The sequence below is a fragment of the Otolemur garnettii genome, unplaced genomic scaffold, assembly GCF_000181295.1.
Source record: "Otolemur garnettii isolate 467f Iridium unplaced genomic scaffold, OtoGar3 scaffold00038, whole genome shotgun sequence".
In the NCBI taxonomy this organism is placed as follows: Eukaryota; Metazoa; Chordata; class Mammalia; order Primates; family Galagidae; genus Otolemur; species Otolemur garnettii.
Window position 1 is genome coordinate 3,209,938 of NW_003852433.1, and position 530 is coordinate 3,210,467.

General features: G+C 31.1%; 1 protein-coding gene across 1 annotated transcript in view; it reads right to left on the reverse strand.

Annotated features, from left to right (window-relative positions):
• Positions 1 to 530, reverse strand: part of TTC28 (tetratricopeptide repeat domain 28) — a 472,107-nt gene that overhangs the window by 336,179 nt on the left and 135,398 nt on the right. The window lies entirely within an intron of this gene.

Below are 530 nucleotides of genomic sequence, written 5' to 3' on the forward strand. Positions count from 1 at the left end.
TTGCAGGAGTTCCTCTGTTTTGGTTTTTCACGTTGCCCTAATTTTTCTGTTGGTTCTTCCTCACATGTTCTTTCTACTTGTTCACCTCTCTGTCCTTTTTCCTTCTCACTTCCTCTTTTGCTTGAAATTACCTTGTCTTAGAACCTGGTAACAGTTTTTCAAGGTGTTCCAGGTCCAGTGAAAATGTATGTAATTCTGCTTTCTCCTAAATAAATTTCTCTCTATCTTCTATCTCACTCCTTTTAATTCAACATAATCTTTTTAAGTTTCTTTGAAAAAATGTAATACAACCTACAGTTAGACCCATATTTCCTTTTATGAAATATAATAATGTCAAATGTCTTCTCTTATTTATTTCTAAAAGGCATATTAGCCCATCTGAGGAAATCAATTTACTACTACAAGTATTGTGGTTTAGAATTGTAGAACTACAAAGAAAGCATTATTTAAATAACCCTATAATCCAGAAATGTTGACTCATTTGCCCATGGTCATACAATTAGTTAATGAAAAATTTAATAATATAATTA